Source organism: Muntiacus reevesi, chromosome 4 (assembly GCF_963930625.1).
Source record: "Muntiacus reevesi chromosome 4, mMunRee1.1, whole genome shotgun sequence".
NCBI classification, from domain to species: Eukaryota; Metazoa; Chordata; class Mammalia; order Artiodactyla; family Cervidae; genus Muntiacus; species Muntiacus reevesi.
The window spans coordinates 162522418-162543144 of NC_089252.1; the positions used below are offsets into that span (position 1 = coordinate 162522418).

General features: G+C 42.7%; 1 protein-coding gene and 1 long non-coding RNA gene across 2 annotated transcripts in view; one reads left to right on the forward strand and one right to left on the reverse strand.

Moving 5' to 3' along the window:
• The window catches only part of HMGA2 (high mobility group AT-hook 2), a 140692-nt gene that overhangs the window by 76345 nt on the left and 43620 nt on the right, over positions 1-20727 (reverse strand). The window lies entirely within an intron of this gene.
• LOC136167244 (uncharacterized) overlaps positions 2412-20727 on the forward strand; it is a 303769-nt gene continuing 285453 nt past the window's right edge. Inside the window, exon 1 of the long non-coding RNA XR_010663074.1 lies at positions 2412-2857. This is a non-coding gene — a long non-coding RNA (uncharacterized lncRNA). The remainder of the gene's footprint in view (positions 2858-20727) is intronic.

Genomic DNA, 20727 nt, shown 5'->3' on the forward strand with positions numbered 1-20727 from the left:
ACAAATAAAGTTTACCATATGCTTCTGACAACAAAAGGAGGTACACTTGTCCATTGATACTTATCAGGATTAAACAATTAAACTTATCAGGATCAATTGGGCAGGCCTTCTTTCATAAAAATGTTCCTTTTTCCTTAGAGTCACTGGGCTTGCACCTATATCAAAATACCACATGACAGTTTTTCCCAGTTTTTAATCCCTTTCTGAATTCTGTAACTTGAATGACACATACATACCAAAAAAGAGAGGAAAAAAAAAAAAGAAAGGCAATCAGTTCTTTGATTTTAATAGAGTAGAATTTATTTGGAAAGTAAGATTCCTTATTATAAATTGTACCTCTTTCTGGAGACATTTAGAATTTTGAAAGAAGCAGCCTTGGCGAGAATGTAGTACAGTCCTAAATTGAGAGGGGGAAAAAAAAAGGCAGGCCACAGAGATTCAGGTCAGAAGTAAGGCTACCAATCGGAGGAAAGCAGGGCATGGCATAGCGGCTAAGGTGAGGGCTCAGGAGCGTTTCCTCGCTGCATGATCTTGGGTGAGTTACGTAACTTCTTCAAGCCTCACTTTTCTCATCACAAAACAGGGAAATAGTTCATGGGGCTGTTGTGGAAATGAAGTGGGATTACAAATATAGTGTGCTTTTTTGCATAATACCTGACACTCTGATGAGGGCTCAGTGCATAGTCACTGTTCTTGCATTGCGATCTCTAACTGATTCCCAACCAGCTGGTGTCAGAACTTGATGTAAAGCACCTTGGGAATTAAGTGTTGTTAGAAGTGGAGGGAAGAGAAGCTCGTTCCTAAATCCGTCCTTACACCTGGGCCCAAGGGGGCAAAATCATCTCTATCATTAGTCTTTTCTGCAAAAGGCAATATTATTCACCACTTCCTCCCTTCTTTTACCCCTAGAGCAATTCCTCAGCTTTAAGGAAGCATTTTTCAGTCAGAATGGAACTTCGAAGCCGCCTATTCTAAACTCTCAGTCAGGAAGGTTCAGAATTGGCTTTCACAAAGGGGATAAACCCTGCATTCAGGAAGTCTGACCGGCAACAATTCCAGGGCTCTCACATTACCCGCTTCCTCCTCGTTATTACAGTTGGGCTGCTCTTCCTGGAAGGGGGAGTCTGTTGCTTGATTAAACATTCCAGTCACATCAACACTGAGCAAAATCACAAAATCAGCCTGGTCTTAATCACATGTGCTTACCTCTCCTCAGGAAAGGCCTTCAAAGTATGAAACATTTCACAGATCAGATATGTAGGGACAACTCCCTATCTCTCCTTTCCGCTTCAGTGGCAGCTCAGGTCCCCGATCATAGGAGACCAGCCAACGTGTACCGAGCACTTCCTAATGGCCAGGCACGCCAAGTGCTTTTGCTTACACTTCCTTGTTTAATTTGCAGAGCGACTCGTAGGAGGAGGGAGGGTCTAGTCTCATCCCCCTTTTACAGATGAGATGACTGAGGTCAGGGAGACTAAGTGAGTTGTCCAGGGCTACACTGTCAACCCCAGAGCTACTGAAATCCAACAGCAGTGTGGGTAGGTCCTCAGCAGGCCTGGTTCAGCCACTGCCCAGACACTGCTACTTTCTCTCTGGCCTCAGTTTCCCCCCTTGGAGACGATGTGGCCACTCTGAAAGTTCCCCTTCTAGCCTGACATTCCGCAGCCTGCTGCTGCTGCTGCTGCTGGCGGGCCTCTTTGTTTCCACGCTCAGCTGCTCTGGCCGGGGCCTCCCCGGCTCTGCCCTGTTTTGTTTTTGCTGCTGGACCCACTACAGACGCACTCCTGGCAGAGCAGCCCGGAGCACAGCCGAGGAGGCTTCCTCTTTTGCTCAGTTCCTGGCCGCTTTAGTATGAACAGAAAAGGTGGGCAGGGGCCAACTGGCAGAGGCCACAGAAATAGCAGCACATGATTCTCCGACGAGCAGCAGAAAGGTCGGCACGCAGGACCCCGCCATCTGCTGAGCTCTCTCATTGACTAAGGTTGCTCTTGGCACGCACAGCCACCTGGGGTTTCCACGCTCGTTTCCCTCCGGTCCGAGTAGACAGCTTTGCTGATAGACAGCTTGGAGGGGGATGTTTCATGGTCCCGTGCTGCAACTGGCCAGCGACAGGAGATGGACAGCTTTAACTGCAAAGCCACGCAGGAACAACCCCCCCCCCCCATCCCCCGCCACATGCACACACATCTGAATCTCTCATTCTGCAGCCTGCAACCTCCTGGGGAGGTCCTCCCTGGGTCCAGGCCACCTCTGAGCACATAGGAAAAGGTGTGCAGTTCAAGGATGTGTAAGCGGCGGTGACTCAGTCATCCCAGCACGGGTGGGAAAGGCGGGTTCCCCGGATTAGCAGGCTCCCTCCACCCGCACCGCGTCCTCATTAGCAACTGCCTGCAGGGATGGCTTGCTGGGGCTGTCGGCAGCACAGTTTCTCCTCTCCCTGTCATCCTCCCCCACTCTCTCTCCCTCTCTCTCTCTCTCTTTCTGAGTCTAGGACAATACTCAGGCCAGGACAGTTCCAGTCATAACTGGATCTTTCCATGACTTAGCTGCACACACGAGGATTTGCTGGAGTGGTGTTTTATTTTGTTTTGTTTCACTACTATTAAGCAAGATTGCTTCATAATCCTCTAAGTGTTCTGTAGCCAAGCTTTATTTACATATCCTGGCCAGCAAGCACGTGATTAACCCAAGGATGTCACGGAGGGAAGGCAAATGCTACATCTGAACAAAATCGGATGCCGTTTCGGTGAGGAGACAGACACAGCTGAGCTGTCCAAAGGATAACCGTCTCTCGGGCCAACACTACACAAAACTCTCCGAGCCTGGAGACCCTCAGGGACCAGAAGGAGCTGCTGAGGTAGGGGCTCAGATGCACGTGATTCTGATTCCAATTCCTCTCTCTTTCTTTCACTCTCTCCACTCTGGGGGCACAGTGTTAGGAGAGTCGGATGCCCAAAGCATCTCATACGTGTGCGTGGTGGTAGGCTGTCTGTCCGTTTATCACAAGGATACTCTTATGACGTGGGGTCTTCCTACAATGTACACATCACTCAGAAAACAGGCTGCACCGGCGTCGACAGGAAGGAATTCTTTCAATCAATGTTTATGGAGTGGCTTGATGTGAAAGAATCATGCTCGGAACTATCAAAGAGCTTTTCATATCTTTCACCCCATGATAAAGATAATGAGAGCTGGTTATGACCATTCTCATTTCTCAAAAATATATCCGGTGATCAATCTACCAGGTTAAGTGGATGCTGACTTATCAGTGAAATTTTTCAAAAAGTAAAAGAAACTTAAACCCTGGGACCTAGGTTCCTTGGTTTCTTCACTAATGAGAAATCCTTAAACATTAAAGCAAGCATTTCCCAGGAGGTATTAATGAGGTCTTGACTCTATATAGTCTCTGTGTGTGAGCATGCTCAGTCGCATTAGATTCTTTGTGACCTCCATGGACTGAAGCCCGCCAGGCTCCACTGACGATGGGATTTTCCAGGGAAGAATCCTGGAGTGGGTTACCATTTCCTACTCCAGAGGATCTTTCTGACCCAGGGATCAAATCCACATCTCCTGCGTCTCTTGCATTGGCAGGAGGATTCTTTACCACTGAGCCATCTCAGAAACAGCAACCTCCTATTTCTAACTCTCATCCCTCCACACTGCCTAGCTGAAGCAACTATAAAACAAGTAATTTGTCTTCTCTGATTATACATTTTATTATCTTTACTACAAAGGGACTGTGTTAAGGATTTTTAATTTCTTATCTAGCTTAAAAATCATGTATTTGTCTAATGAAAGACTATGAACACTGTCAGCGGCAGTTTTTATTTTAACCTTTAAATACAAAGGCTGCAGAGCACAAAAAAAGATCATGTTGCCATAACCTCCTAGAGAAATATTTTTACAAAAATTTCCTTGCTCTTCTTGGAAGGAAAAAATATCATGCCATCAGGCTCTGTGAATAAGATGCCAGTGATACAGGAGAGAAGATAGTGGTTTTATTTGTTGGCTCTGAACGCGCTAGGATCTTCCCCATGGAAAATGTGTTTGCCTCTAATATTATCTCTCGTGATCGCGAGTCAGTGTCAAAGGTTTGTGAATGGATTTCAGAATGTGCAAGTGGCACCTCCCATCGCTAGCTGTCTACATTTTTTTATAACCACTTGCATACTTTTGGTCAACCACTGTAAAATAAACAGTCCTTCCCAAATGTTTTTGTTTTCTTTGACAGCACAGCAATAATTCACTTGGAATGCTGTAGAATAGAAGAGCACTTTAATGCTGTTCTAAGGCTGGCTTTTTATGATTTCTATTCATCAAGTTGTTTTTAAGTTAAAAGATGCTAGACTGAAAAGTGCCTAAAAAAGCATAGTCCACTCTGGAGATGTACTAGGCTTCTCTCTTCTCTCCCTATCCCTTCAAAACATACATATGTACAATATACGCAATAATCACACATGCGCCGCACGTGCATAAATTGATGTGTATACACATACTCAAAATGGATATGAAAATTCATATTCATCAAAAGCATTGGCTGTTTTTGTTTTTGCACTTGTACTTTTGTTTCATGCTTGAGAAGTGTAACATCTCAGTGAAGGTATGGATTTGTGTTCATGAAAATGAAGGTGGAAATTAATATTTATTCCTACCTAGAAAATGTTTTAGGAAAAAAATGTCCCTAACACACTCTTGGTTTATTTGATTAAATTCTTTGATCTCTTTTCTCCAGACATGCACATACTAAAGAAAGAGTTTAGAAGAAATAAATAGTTTGGCCAAGAGAGCTTTCTTTTCTTTTTTGAGGGACTGGGGAATGATCATCTCAGACGTACGTAGCAGAGTAAGGTATATATCTGTGTGACAAAACAGAAGGATGGGAGTTAACTCGAGACTGGTACACAGTCTCCGTGTACCACCACATGGATTAGCTTTATATGAGACAACTTTGGAGGTAACAAATTGGAGATTGGGCAGCGATCTATTTTCGTCTTACCCATCTTCCTCTCTGAGAAACCTGTTACTAGTCTGCGCATCACGGCTCTTCAGCTGTGATCTATGACAAGCATGGGTAAGTCTTGTGTTAAGGTGAATTTCAGAGGCGGGAAGTTTATCAGCTGAGCCATCTCACCTGCATTCCTTGCAAATGATTTGAGCCCTGGAAGCCAGGCCTAGCTTTGGGCTTCTCCAGCAGAGAGCAGTGAAACACTGTCAATAAACTTAATTCTGGAAGCCAGAGTAGCTTCTGAGCTAAGAGAAAAGGCAGAAGCAGAACTGGCAGGCTCATCAGAATTGTAAGGAATGGGAGGATCTGGGCTTGTAGATTTTCAAAGCTGGATGTGTGTTAGAGGTTTGATGCCGATATGGACAGCATTGCATATATTTAGACATTTAAATATTAGTCAAAAAATAGCACTTCAAAGCAAGACAGATGACCCACACACAAAGTGTATGCCTTCCAAAACAAGTCTCTCCCTTTAATCATGCAATCACTGTATTATCGTACATTGATTAGGTCACTTTCATTTGCATTCAGTATTATCACAATGTCTACTCTTCACTCTTACTCTCTGACCACCTACCTTGGCAGTTCTTCTAGCATTCCTTGTTCAGAGCACAGTAACTGCTTGGCAAATCAAGTGCCAGAAGGAGTTTGTACACATGCATTCTACAGGAAACGTGGTTGCCAAGAGCCGTTTTAAGAAGCCGTGGCTCCAGTTCAACATGAGGTTCCTAGTGGGGATGTGTGAATGATGCTTCCAGGTGAAGGGATTTACGACAGGACACACGAACTTGTTAACAGTACAACACAAAAATGCTAAACTCCCTGGACACCAGCCCTTGGCTGGGGTGCGAATTGGTTCTTCTCCTTCCAATCAACGAAAGCTGATGACAGAGAATATTAGGGAATGGGCTGTGTTTGTGCTAAGCTGCTCTCAAAGAAAATCTCTGTTTTCACACAGGAAGTATGAGTACGAAGGATCCCATGAGGTGGTTTATATGATCTGACCTGTTACTTCTCTTGGATAAAAAGTTTAATCCATTCTATGTTTTCTGAAGCAAAGTTATCAGAGAGATTATTCTGCAAAGATCTTTAAAAAAAATGAAAACAAAAAACAGCAGGCAGACCACGCATTTGCTCTGTGGAAACAGGAGGTAATATCCTGTGTATACATCAGTGGCTCTATGAGTTGCTATTCTAAAACATTCTACTCTCTTCAAGTGCTGGCCTCAGATGGCAGCCTGAGCAGGCTGCCAAAATACTAAGTGAGGCATGGGCGCTACACATCAAAGGGGAGAGGTCAGCATGGCAGCACGCCCGAGAAGCACGCTCTACAAAGGATGAACTTCGAAGAGACCGGCTCACATCAAAAGTCACCGCGTGTTCTACATTCCCCAGTGCCCAGGGTCATTTTACCTTCCACTGGCAGCTCTTAGCCAGTCTAGCTCCCATGTCTGGAAGGAACACTCCCTCCTCTTCTTTCCTCCTCCTGAAGCCCCTCTCCCGTCCCACTCCAGCAAAAAAGAGACACCTCACAACCAGGAAACGACTTTCGGGGTGCACCCAGAGCTGCACGCCTCAGGGTGAGGCTTCCTGGGGCAGGAGAAGGTGGCGAGGCCGCTCTGCTTGGGAAAGTGCAGCCTCGCTGCTCCAAGTCAACGTTCCACCCCCTCGGCCTTTCCCAAGGTCTCAGTGAGAAAATTCTTTTTTTTTTCTTTTTCTTTTTTTTTGGGCTCTTATCAGTTCAAACAAGAACAATGAATTCCTCAAGCCCACAAGAATGTGACAAGGTGTCAACAAAGCCGACCAGGAAGGTGATGTATGGCCCGTGAGCTGCAGCTCCCATAAATCACATCACAAACCAGAGCTACAAAGAAGGAGCCTTGCAAGTGGAGTGCAAAGGGCTAGCTCCCTGCACCCTCCAACAGGCACCCCCACACCCCACCTCTCCCAGAGGCCTCGCTAGAGCACACCTGTCACCCCCACACCAACAAACTGGCCTACTCAAGGGTTAAGTTCTTTTCCTTCTGTGGCCAACACGGCTGGTACATGGGGATCACTGTATAATTTAATGTGCTTCAGAGACATGGGTTGATATGGCTTTGTTGAGGGTTGTCTGGAAAGTTCGTCGTGAACCCCCAACTTCAAAGGTTTATAAATGACAAAAGTATTTGCTCTTCAGTCGAAATTTGATTTAGAAAGTTTGGGCTTTGGTGGTGAAATGATTTTATGGTTTTCAAAAATCAAATGTCAGGAAGGAATGGTTTTGCTTGCTTTGTAAATGATACAAAGAGAAATTGAGAATTACCCAGATAGCATCCTTTTCTGAGTTCCTAGGATGTGGCTTTCTTGAAAGAAAAACTAGATGTATAATTGTATACAGATCAAAATTAGGAGAGGAATGGGACTATTTGACATTGCCTTCTGCAAAGTAACTTATTGGCAAATAAAGAATTATCTAAGTGAAAAAAAAAAGTAAAAGCTTACCAGGTGACTCTAAAAAAAAAAAAAAAGAATTATCAAAGAAGATATTTTCCATCACTTTAAAAACATATCTGATTTATATTTGACACCATGATTTGGGAATGAGTGTACTAATGGGCTTCCCTGGTGGCTCAGACGGTAAAGAATCTGCCTCTAATGCAGTAGGAGACCTGGGTTCAATCCCTGGGTTGGGATGATCCCCTGGAGAAGGGCACAGCAATCCACTCCAGTATTCTTGCCTGGAGAATCCCCATGGACAAAGGAGGCAGGCGGGCTACAGTCCATGGGTCAAAAAGAATTGGACATGGCTGAGCAACTAAGCCTAGCATGGCACATCTTCTGAAAATATTTAAATATAATATTTGATGAATTTTGAGGAAATTACAATTCATTCTATGAAAAACATTATATAGAACGTCTGTTTTATAGGGGGAAAAAAAGTGTCTTAAATACATACTTAATCAACAGACCAGCTCAGCTAAGGTGATTTATTTACAAACACGTATTAAAATGATCTGTAGTTGCTACATTCTTATATAGCAAGTAGTTTAGGGAAAAAAGAAAGAATTTCTAAACAAACAGTGTTATTGAAAAACATGAAGCAACAATAAAAGAATAAACGGAGGCCAGGAGCAGCCTAGTTGAATCAGAGTTCTATCGCTTCCATCTAACCATTTTTTAAAAATCAAAGTGTTTAAAAATAGCTGGAGTGGCAATGAGCTCTTTCTCTACTGACTAACCTTGCTCATTTCTTAAGACAGTGAAGATAATTCAAACGAAAAGCAAATTTAAAAAAGGAAAGTCACTACCATCACATTGGTAGTTCCACCTCAGAGAGAATGGACTTATGACTGAAATAAGCCTTGGTATTAAAAAAAAAAAAAATGGTACAGTGATTTAAATAAGGAGTTCTCTGCAAGCCAGTGTGATGGTTGAAATAATAAACTGAGGTTGTTATAAATGACATAGTCTTCGAGATTATGTCAATAGGTCAACTTGGAATGATACTATTTACTCATTTAAGAGTACAGCTACTCAATTAAATAAGGTCCATCTGGTATTACTGTCAATAAGACAACCAAACAAAGCATGGGCTGAGTCACTGTCAATGTGTCTCCCAAGATGAGAATGGAGAAGTGAAAATTCAGTTTTGAGCTACTTTGGAATAATTACCTGCTGCATGAACCCTATTAAGATATAAATGTTCCTTTTTATTTTTACACACGTATAGTTTTGAAAAGTGAAACTCACTTTGGCAATAGCAACAAGCTCCATGGTACTTCTACAAGATTATTACTGGGGAAAATCCTCTTTCTGGTTGAAAAAAGAGGGAAGAGAAGACAGGAATACATGCAGACCTGTGAGATTCCAATTTGCTTGCACTGGGAAAACTTGCAGAAAGAGCTACACCTGCTTCAAAACGTGGCTATTTCCCTAAGATGGAGCTCCAAACTGGAAAAGGCGAAGAAGAGGGCCTTGGGGATTACCATTTGAAATCTCTAATATTTAAGCATACTTGTGAAAATATTAGGGACTTCCCAGATGGTGCCACTAGTAATGAACCTGCCTGCCAATGCAGGAGATGTAAGAGACTGGGGTTCAATCCCTGGGTAGGGACGATCCCCTCTAGGAGGAAATGGCAATCCACTCCAGTTATTCTTGCCTGGAGAATCCCATGGACAGAGGAGCCTGGTGGGCTACAGCCTACGGGGTTGCAAAGAGTCAGAAACGACTGAATGGACTTAGCATGCATGCACATAAAAATATTAACCTTTCTATATAGATGCAGAAAAATAGATGAATTACAACATGATCATCCACTCTTTTTTTCTTTAAAGATACTTTGCTAAGCCATAAGGAGGTTCCATGAGTAAATCCGGGCAGCCTGGTAGGTATCATGAATTGGCAAAGATCGAGTGTACACAGATTACCTGTATTCCACTCCAATGAAGCTGGTGAGGCACCTGTAAGCACCCTAAACCTCCTTCTGAAACAGACTAAAACAGCTTCTAGAAGGAACTACATCTTAAGTTGGTTTCCTTCTTATTGGAAACCTGCACTTTGTTGTCTGAAACAATTTGCTCCCACTGAAAAGACAGTGGTTAAAATTGCCTGAATATTTGCCTCGTGTCATTAGACTTTACACTTTGACCCAATGTGTCTCAGCAAGACTGAGAAAGCCTTCCGTGACGCAGCAGACTTTACAGAGCTTTAAATTATATACATTCTAATATATGTGTTACTTATATGCTTTATGTATACACTTACTATTTACATTATATATTTATTAAGTTTGATTTCCAACTTGTAAAATAAAAGTAAGCTTTATCTGAGATCTATGAAAAGTATTAAGGATAAATTCTTACTCTTATGCACAACTAGCTAGTGTCAAAAACAGACCAAGACCTGACTCCAGGTAAATGCAAAAAGTGAAGAAAGGACAATTGAAAAATTATTACAAATTTGCTCTGTCCCACTGTCACTTCATTCACTGAGCAAATACTTATGAAACACCCACTGTGTGCACAGAACCATAGTAAGGTGTTGTTGGTGTTTAGTCACTAAGTCGTGCGTGGCTCCTTCGAGACCCCATAGCCCGTCAGGCTCCTCTGTCCATGGAATTTCCCAGGCAAGAATACTGGAGTGGGTTGCCATTTCCTTCTCCAGGATACAAAATGGAATCTCATTTATTATTTGCCATTTATTGGCTTACTTTAAACTGCCTTATATTATTACTTAGCCTTTTATGTCTATGATTTTTGAGTTCTATAAGGCAGGGACCATATGTTTAACCCCACAGGTTAACCCCATGAAGCCCCTTGTCTTTTTTTTGTTGTTCCCGTTTTTGGCTGTCCTGCTCGGCATGTGGGATCTTAGTCCCCTGACCAGGGATTGAACCCGTGCCCCTACACGGAGAGCTCAGAATCCTAACCACTGGACCACTAGGGAAGCCCTTAAAGTCCCCTGTGTCTATTATTGGGCTTACAATGATAATTTCCTGAGGATGACTATAATAAAATATAACTCTGTAATGTTATAATGCTGACATTTAAATATATATGTACATATACATATATTTCATATTACACATACACACATACTTTATATGACTAATTAGACACTAACTTTCTACCAAGTTCTCTCTGTATCAGTATGAGAAATTAAACTTCAATGCATGTAACTCACTAATAATTACATTAGAAGTCTCTTCTCTTTCCCTCTGGTCTGTTAAAATAAATACCAATCTTCCCACACCTGACTTCTAGAGTGACTATATATAGCCACATACACTCAGCTTAGATTCAACACAAATTAAATATTAAGAGAAGGAAATAAACCTTTTCTGCTGATAACTGGCCTACTTGGATTTCACAGCACCATTCATTTCTAACATACCTGGTAACATAACCGCATCCAGAGGACATGGTGTAGCTACTGATATACAGGTTGGACACATTCATTTCTTGGAGGCTTTTTAGGAGATGGATTGTGTGCTATGAACTGACAATACAGTGAGAAAGGAGACATAGTCTTCTGTGTGAAAAAGTGTAAAAACAATTATAGTACACTGTGAACTGTGTTCTCCTCAGGGAGTATGCAAAACTCCTATGATGGCAAAGAGGAGCGGGTAGTCATTTCAGGAGAGGGAGAACCATATTTGAACTGGGGTTTGGGAGGTTTGAGATTTGTCTAGATGGAGACAAAGGTAAGGAATACAATCATCAGAGCGGAGGCATGACACAGCCAAGAGAGGTTTCAGAAAGACTAGTCTTTCCGTACTAATGGAGCGGAGATTGCAACCAGAGGATGATAAGAGGCGAGAGGAGAAACTAAGCCTAATGCCAGAAGCAACATAAGAAACTTAAACTTTTGCCCTCGGGTGAATGGAAGCCATTGGAGGCATCTGGTCTCGGAGACTGCGCTTGCGGGAGTATTGAGGGTGGTTGGAGACAGGACTAGAGTCAGCGGGGGAAGCTAGCAGGAGACCAGTGCAAAGAGTTCAAGGGAGGGATGATGGGGGCCTGAACAAAGGAAGCAGCAGTGAGGACGGAGGAAAAGAAAACTCAAAACATATGGTGCAGTAAATAAATGACAGGGCTCTGTGAGTGCTGAAAATGCAGAAAGAAGGGAGGTCAGGGTGATGGGAGAGTGATGGCACACTCATAGCTATGGATACAGTCCTCGAAATGGAGGTAATAACTGAAACATAGATGTCAGGAGTCTACTCAGAGCGGACACAGTGAAACACCATGGGTTTCACTTGCCTCCCTGGAGACGGGGGATGTGGGAAGGGCGGGTGGGGAGAGAAGCGCCTAGCAGCTCCGAGGAGCTTTCAGAAGAAAAGAGAGCACATGTCAGGACTAGATTCTGTTCTGGGAACCAAGGAGAGAGAGTGTGAAACAGGGAAGAATGGTCAAAGTCCAGATCCTTCAAAAAAGCAGGATGAGGACAGAGACGCGCCCCGAGGGTTTGGAGGCCAGGACGTTCCTCACGACCTGGAGTGCTTTCCATGCGATGAAGGCGACCGAAGCCAGATCACATTTGCCTCAGGGGTGAATGACAGACCTGACGAGGTGGGCATATTTTTCCCTTTGGGTCCTGTTGCCTCCTTGATATTTCAGAATGGCTTCAGCCTTAGGCCCTGGAAGCCCAGAAAGTGATGATGTTGAGAAGTACAAACAAAACCGCAAAGCACAGATGGCATTAACAAGCCAAACAGGAAGGTGAAACATATTGTTCATAATCCAAGGTTATTCCACTATCCCTGAACCTTTTTGAGGAAAACTACCCAGCTGAGACCACTGGAATAGGTTTTCAAGAGATCCTAAAGGGCTTCCCCAGTGGTTCAGGGGTAAAGAATTTTGCCTGCCCATGCAGGAGACATGGGTTTCATCCCTGATCTGGGAATATCCCACATGCTGTGGAGCAACTGGGCCCGGGTGTTGCAACTATTGAGCCTGTGCTCTGGAGCCTGCAAGCGCAACTACTCAGCCCACGTGCTGTAACTACTGAAGCCCGTGCGCCCTCCAGCCCGTGATCTACAACGAAAGAGGCCACCGCCATGCGAAGCCAGAACCCCGTTACTAGAGAGTAGCCCCCGCTTGCTGCCACTAGAGAAAAGCTCCTGCAGCAACAAAGACCCTGTAGAGCCAAAAAATCAAAATTAAAAAGAAAGAGATCTTAAGAAGCTCAACTTGACATTGTTCCGTGGAACTGACAGCCTGAGTGTGAACTAAAAATGGGATATGATTAGAAAAGGAATGCAGCTCTCTAACCTAAAGAGAAAACCATACTTTCAGGATCCCCATAGAAAAGGGATTACTAATGGATAAAACATATTCTACCTCATTATTCTTTAGCTTTGCAAATCTAGATATATATAGAACATTCAAGATTCTCAAGAGAAGGAGGGGGAAAAAAATTCTGAAGGCAAAGCTAAAGGTTTCTTGCTTCTAATGAACTTAAACTCATTTTCCATTTGCACAGAAAAGGAAGAAAGCCATATAAATGGATTAAGACAGCCAGAAAGACACAGTCCAGCCAGGGTGAGCACATTTTTTCGTGAAGGGCCAGAGAATAAATATTTTAGATTCTGCAGGCCAGGTGGTCTCTCTGATAACTGCTGAACTCTGCCACTAGAGTGAGAAAGTAGTCAGAGACAGGACACAGGATGTAAACAAGTAAGAGTAACCGTGTCCCAGGAAAACTTGGCTTCTGTACAATGAAACTTGGTTTCTCTATCTTACTTGGTTTTCACGTTTCAACATATTACTATTATTCCTTTTTGCAATTATTTAAAAATATATAAACCATTCTTTAAAAAAAGTTAATTTGACTGCACCGGGTCTTAGGGCTTCCTAGGTGGCACCTGGGGTATAGAACGTGCCTGTCAGTGCAGAAGATGCAAGAGACATAGGTTCCATCTCTGGGTTGGGAAGCTCCCCTGGAGACGGAAATGACAACCTGCTCCAGTAGCAGGGCCTGGGAAATGCCATGGGTAGAGAAGCCTGGTGGGCTACACGCCACGAGGTTGCAAAGAGTCGGACATGACTGAGAGACTGACAAGATGGGTCTTAGTTGCTGTGTGTGGGGTCTGGTTCCCAGACTAGGGATTGAACCTGGGACCCCTGCACTAGGAGCGTGGAGTCTTAGCAACTGGACCACCAGGGGAGTCCTAAACCAGTCTTAGACTGCAGGTCATGGAAGAACAGGCTGGATTTGGACCGTGATCCACTGTTCACTCCTATGCTAGAAAACCCTCATCCAGGTCAACTTCTTCCATCAGCCTAGATTTAGTGAATTCAAATTTATGTGTGCGGAACCCACTGATCTTGTAGATACCATGGAATTTATCTATTTGACAATTTACAGAAACCTGGTTTTCAGAAGTCCCAAAGTCTTTCTCACAGTGGCCCTGGGTTAAGCATTCACCTTCATGATGAGTGCAAATTACAGTGAAGCTAGGGGCTCTCCATTCAATTCTTCATCCATCCACCAAGTATTCACGAAGTAATAACGGTTTCTGCAGAGCTTGGGAGATATTAAAGAAAGCAAAAACCACAGTCCAAATCCTCCAAAGTCTACATCTACTGGTGACAACAGACTCATGTATCGAAATAATGATACAATAAATTCTATCAAGTTCACAAGAAGTAAAAGGAGAGACCAGACGGCTAGAAGGGGGTAAATCCTTTCTACTTAGTCAAGGCATGTGATTACCAGCTCCTGGCAATAGAAAACTATAAAAATCATCTTACAAAAAGCTGTGTGTGTGCTGAGTCATTCAGTCGTGTCCGACTCTTTGCAACCCCATGGACTGTAGCCTGACAGGCTCCTCTGTCCATGGGGATTCTCCAGGCAAGAATACTGGAGTGGGTTGCCATGCCCTCCTCCAGGGGATCTTCCCAACTCAGGGATCAAACCCAGGTCTCCTGCATTGCAGGTGGATTCTTTACCGTCTGATCCACCCGGGGAAGCCCTTATAAAATGTTAATTACCTGTATTTTAAATACCTCTTTTTAAAAATGATGTTTTAAAGGAAATGACTGTAGCAAGTAATTCCGATGCATTGGTCATGAGACAACCTGTGGTTATTGATATCGGCTTCTGACCGACTTTTTTTCTGAATCAAATCAGATGCATCAGTCATTCTCTTACGCCGAAGTCTTTAATAGCTCCCCGTTTCCTATGATGCCCGATCTCCGTGGACATGCAGGGCATGGTCTTCATGACCTGTATTATCACTTCCTTCCCACACTATGGCCCTAATTTATACTATCCCGGCAAACTATCTGTTCTCACTTGAACACGCCCTACACTTCCATGCCCTCATTGATTTGTTCCTTCTTTTCACAGAGCATGGAAGGCTCTCTCCAGGAACTTCATCTTCCAGCCATCCTATTAAAATTCCATATACTCTTTAGGGCTCAGCTTGAAGTGCCATTTATCTTCTTGATAAAACTCCTTATTTTACCTAGTAGGAATACAGGTCTCATTGATCTTTGTTTCTGATTTACATCTTGGCAAAAATATTTATAAAATACCTATTTTATAAGGCTCTTAGATATAATAATAAAGCAAGATAATATTTGTAGTGCACCTAGCATAGCTCCTGGTTCATAACCGGAGTTCCAAATAGAAGTTTCAAGTGTATGAATATCTACCCTTAGATTTTAAGTTCTTAACACTAAGAACCATATTTTATTTACTTACAAGCCTGTTAAATGCTCAATAAATGCTTATTAAATCTAATGGAATATTGAGCACCACATTTTTGCAAAGCATAACCAATATGTTTAATCTGAAAGCCAAGTCCAAGAAAGACTAAAAATTATAAGATTTTCATATTTTTTTAATTGAGTTGGCCACATAGTGTTGAAAAATCATGGGTTTGTGAGTATGATAGATCTGGACTCTAGACTTATTTTGTTACTCCCTAACTTTTGCCAACATCCACTGGATCACAGAAAAAGCAAGAGAATTCCAGAAAAATATCTGCTGCTGCTGCTGCTAAGTCACTTCAGTCATGTCTGACTCTATGAAAAATATCTACTTCTGCTTTATTGACTACGCCAAAGCCTTTGATTGTGTGGATCACAACAAACTGTGGAAAATCCTTAAAGAAATGGGAATACCAGACCACCTTACCTGCCTCCTGAGAAGCCTGTATGCAGGTCAAGAAGCAACACTTAGAACAGAACATGGAACAATGGACTGATTCCAAATCCAGAAAGGAGTACGTCGAGGCTATATACTGTAACCCTGCTTAAGTAATTTATATGCAGAGTGTAGTGTTAGTCACTCAGTCTTGTCCAACTCTTTGCGACCCAATGGATTGTAGCCCACCAGGCCTCTCTGTCCATGGAATTCTCCAGGCAAGAATACTGGAGTGGGTTGCCATTTCCTTCTCCATTATATGCAGAGTACATCATGCAAAATGTCAGGCTGGATGAAGCACAAGCTGGAATCAAGATTGCCGGGAGAAATATCAATAACCTCAGATATGCAGATGACACCACCCTTGTGGCAGAAAGTGAAGAGAAAATAAAGAGCCTCTTGATGAATGTGAAAGAGAGTGAAAAAGCTGGCTTAAAAACTCAACATTCAAAAAACCAAGATCATGGCACCTGGTACCATCACTTCAAGGCAAATAGATGGGGAAACGATAGGAACAGTGACAGACTTTATTTTCCTGGGCTCCAAAATCACTGCAGATGGTGACTGCAGCCACGAAATTCAAAGACACTTGCTCCTTAGAAGAAAAGCTATGACCAACCTAAAAAGCAAAGTAAAGTAAAGTGAAGTCACTCAGTTGTGTCCAACTCTTTGCAACCCCGTGGACTGTAGCCTATCAGGCTTCTCCATCCATGGGATTTTCCAGGCAAGAGTACTGGAGTGGGTTGCCATTTCCTTCTCCAACCAGTATATTAAAAAGCAGAGATATTACTTTGCCAACAAAGGTCTGTCTAGTCAAAGGCATGGTTTTTCTAGTAGTTATGTATGGATGTGACAGTTGGACCTTAAGCTGAGAGCTGAAAAATTGATGCTTTTGAACTGTGATGTTGGAGAAGACTCTTGAGAGTCCCTTGGATTGCCAGGAGATCCAATCAGTCCATCCTTAAGGAAATCAGTCTGAATGTTCATTGGAAGGACTGATGTTGAAGCTGAAACTCTAATACTTCGGCCACCTGACGTGAAAAGCTGACTCCTTAGAAAAGACCCTGATGCTGGGAAAGATTGAAGGCAGGAGGAGAAGGGGACAACAGAGGATGAGATGGTTGGATGGCATCCCTGACTCAATGGACATGAGTTTTAGCGAGCTCCAGGAGTTGCTGAAGGCCAGGGAAGCCTAGTGTGCTGTAGTCCATGGGGTCGCAAAGAGTTGGACACAACTGGGAGACAGAACTGAACTGTGTATTTGTGCAAATTACTTCAGTTTTCCGAAACTCAGTTTCATTTATAAAATTATGTCAATAAGGTACCCTTTGAAGGTTTATTCTGAGGCTTCTAGAATATAACCTGATATTTGGGAGTCATTTAATAAGTATTGATTATGAATATTAAGTGGGACTATGTTTAGATGCCCCATTTACATTACTTACATGGAGAAAAGATGCTCAAATAGTATATACCAGAATGAAATGTGAGTTCACATTTCATTGTATAAACTATACAGTTGTATAGTATACTCTAGTTGTATAGTAAACATTGTATAAACTATACAGTTTATAGTTGATTTATGAAGTTGTCAGTTTCTGATATACAGCAGAATTTTATATATATATTTATATATATATAAAATATATGATATACATGCATATATAAAATAATGAATATATATTCATATATATGAAACTTCATTTCCATATTCTTTTCCAATATGGTGTATTACAGGATATTGAACATAGTTCCCTGTGCTATACAGTAGGGCCTTGTTGTTTATCTGTTTTACATATAGTAGCTTGTATCTGCTAATCCCAAACAGCTAATTTATCCCACTCTGACCCCTTTCCCCTTTGGTAACCGTAAGTATGCTGTTATGTCTATAAGTCTGTTCCTATTTTGTAAACAAGCTCATTTGTATCATATTTTAGATTCCGCATATAAGTGATGTCATATGGTATTTGTCTTTCCTTCTCTGACTCAACTTCACTTCACATGATAATCTCTAGTGAAAGCTGCTCAGTCGTGTCTGACTCCTTGTGACCCCCATGGACTTATAGCCTGCCAGGCTCCTTTGTCCATGGGATTATCCAGGAAAGGATACTGGCGTGGGTTTCCCTTCTCCAGGGAATCTTCCCAAACCAGGTCTACCACACTGTGGGCAGACTCTTTACCGTCTGAGCCACCAGGGAAGCCCATGATAATCTCTAGGTCCATTCGTATTACTACAAATGGCATCATTTCATTTTTTTTTTTTAATGGCTGAATGGCTGAGTAACATTCCACTGTATATACACACCACATCTTCTTTACCCATTTGTCTGTAAATGAACATTTAGGTTGCTTCCACGTCTTGGTTATTGTAAGCAGGGCAGCTATGAATATTGGGGGTGCATGTATCCTTTTGAAATAAGAGTTTGATCATTCTTTCTTAAATACAAAAATGGAACAGGAATCTCTAGCCCATTTTATAGGGAGGAATGGTGCAATGAAGGGTAGTTTACTATGATTGCTGAGGAGTTACCCCATTGACAGAAGGTAACTTCAATTTCTCCCCAATTATGTCAGCCAAGGGCAAGAGAAGAGTGTGGACTACAGTGTCATGTTAGACTTGAGGATCAATCAACCTATCAGAGGAAACCAAAAAATACGATAACTACCATCTGGTGGGCAGGGTCCCTGAAATACAACCATTGTTTCCTTTTCTCGTCGCTGCTGTCATCTTTCTCAGTTGCTCTGTGATCTACCACGGTCCTCCCCTGGTCTTGCTCTGATTTATGTATAGATACATGAGAGAACAGCAGCAGTACCCTATTTCAATTGATAAATACATATATACAACCAAACTAAACTGGCCTAGGGAACTCTACACAAAAATCAATCAACGTCTACTTGGTAGTGAGTTGAGTTCAGCGGGAGTGTTAGAAAACAGTTAGCAGTTTTCTAGACTCACTTTAGTGAGCCATTTCATCAGCTGAATGTTCTGTAAAGGTTTCTGCTTCTCGGATTAAGGAAGATGTAGCAGCTTCCTGGGCTTCCCTGGCGGCTCAGTGGTAAAGAAGCCGCCTGCCAGTGCAGGAGATGAGGGTTCGATCCCTGGGTCGGGAAGAGCCCCTGGAGAAGGAAATGGCAACCCACTCCAGTATTCTTGCCTGGGAAATCCCACGGACAGAGGAGCCTGGCGGGCTACAGTCCAGAGGGGTCACAAAGAGTCGGACACGACTTAGCAACTAAACAACAACAACAACAAAGCTGCTTACTAATGTCAATCTCTTAAAATATATGGAACGGGAAATCAATGGTAATCTACTAGACTAACTTGTACACAATGTGTTGGTGGTTTGGGACAGCACTGGCACTTTAATACGATAGTATCTATAATTTGAGTTTTGGCACAAATGCTTGATTTAATTTTTAATTTCCAAATGCCCCGATTCCATTATTTTAACAAGAATAACCAAAAAAGGGGGACTTCCCTGGCGGTCCAGTGGTTAAGACTCTGTGCTTCCAATGCAGGAGTGGGGAACTAAGATCCCACATGCCTCAAGGTGCAGTCAGATTAAAAAAAAAAAAAAGAAAAAGAATAACCAATAAAATTAAAAAAAAGAATAACCAATAAAACCCACTAATCACCTAGCTCATAGCATTAAGACTAATATAGATTAATTAAAGCTGATCTATGGGAATGATGCTAACATTTCCATAGATTCTAACGAGGATTCAGGGAAAAGAGCTAGGTGAGAACATGCAAGACCAGTACCATCTGGGTTTTTTCCTGACGTATCACCATTCTATAAACTATCATTTAAGATGTACTGAATTAGATAAGAGCCATGGAGAAAATAGCAAAAAAAAAAAAGAAAAAATTCTTGCTTCGATTTTTCTCCATATTCAAGATAAAGGGTGCTTTGGGCCCAATTGATGCAACATTGCCTCAGTTCTTCTGACACAGCCAAGACCGGGAGGTAATCTGACACCTCCCTGATGCTAGTGGACTGCTTCCAGGATGATCATTTAGTTTTCATTCTTCATGCGCTCTGTAAAACCACCTACTGCTAGAGAGGCTCTTTGACATGGTCTTCACTCTAAGAACAAATGAAAATGGTATTTTGGAAAAAGAAAAAAAAAAATGAAGCCAGAACAAAGAAGTCAGAAATACGATACTGAGAGGTCAGGCCCTTATCTGCACTGCAAGTGACTCAAAGAACTTAGCAATTTAACCACTAGCATTCTCCTGAGACTTGACTGTCACAAGAGATCCCTACATTTCCAATGGCTTTCAACAGGATTCTCTCCCCTTTCAGGGAGGCCAGCGGCAGAAGGTTACTAGATATTTGTTCTTTCTCAGACTCAGAGATTCCTTTGTGAGCACTGCTGGACGGAGAAAGAGCTGGAAAGGGGGTGGACATAGGAAGACAACAGGGACGGGACCAGAGGTGCCCGTGACATTTCTTTCCATCTTGTGCTGCGGCCGGTGGCCGAGTAGAAGGCCAGTCTTCCATGGATTTAGCAACATGGCGCCCAAGTCCCTCATTCCAGCTCTTGGTAAACACAGCTATAGCGTAACAAGGGACCTCAGGGAACATATAAGAAAGAGATACCACATTCTCAACCTCCAGGTGGTTCCAGTCTTCTTCAGGTGACAGGTTTTACGTATGTTCACTCCAATCTTTTCCTCACTTCCTCCAAAACTCCACCCAGAATTCTCCCGCAGGCAGCCTTACTGACCAATTGCTCATGCCACAACTCTGCCTTCCCTACCAGACTCATATCCTCCCCTTTTACACAAATGAAACTTGGCAGAAGTGTTCTCTACTCAATTCCTGTGCGCTCAGGCCAACTGATTTGTCAGTATCACGAGGATAGGGCTTTGCTCTTCTCTTTCCTTTCTGTCTGCTCACAGTAATTAGCCCTGTAGCTTAAGCATAATAAACACTCACTGACCAGCCCATTCCAACGCCTCCTGCTCAGATGCCATTCCAAGTGTTCTGAGTCCTGGCCCTCCCCAGTAGAGATGAAGTTCCTAGAGGTTCCTCTTCCTGAGAAGATCTCAAGGTTTTCAGGCTACCTTTGTTTCC